Below are 436 nucleotides of genomic sequence, written 5' to 3' on the forward strand. Positions count from 1 at the left end.
GATTATGCGTTTTAAAATTTAAAGCTACTTTTAAGAATATTTAATGTATCTAATTCTTAATTTGCCAAGGGTGATGGATGAAAAGAGAACTTTTAAGTAAAAAACAAAAACCAATACATCATCATCAGGTCATATCTACTTAAGTTTTTTTTTTTTTAAACAGAGTTGAAGATCTGTAGCCTAATTGATCTAATTAACTCAACTTTTTGAATGCTGATTCTATGAATGAGAGAAAAAAAGTTTAAATTATCGGGCAGTTGGGTGTACAGAGAGAAGTAAACACACAAAGAAACAAAGACCACATGCAATTTGCCCTGGGTAGGTGCATAAAATTTAACTGTTTTGTCTACTTCGAAATATAATACATAATAATGGATTGCTCACCATCCTTCACCCATAAAACACACTTTTTCTGCATATACATTTTCCATGCTGC

Source organism: Diceros bicornis, chromosome X (assembly GCF_020826845.1).
Source record: "Diceros bicornis minor isolate mBicDic1 chromosome X, mDicBic1.mat.cur, whole genome shotgun sequence".
NCBI classification, from domain to species: Eukaryota; Metazoa; Chordata; class Mammalia; order Perissodactyla; family Rhinocerotidae; genus Diceros; species Diceros bicornis.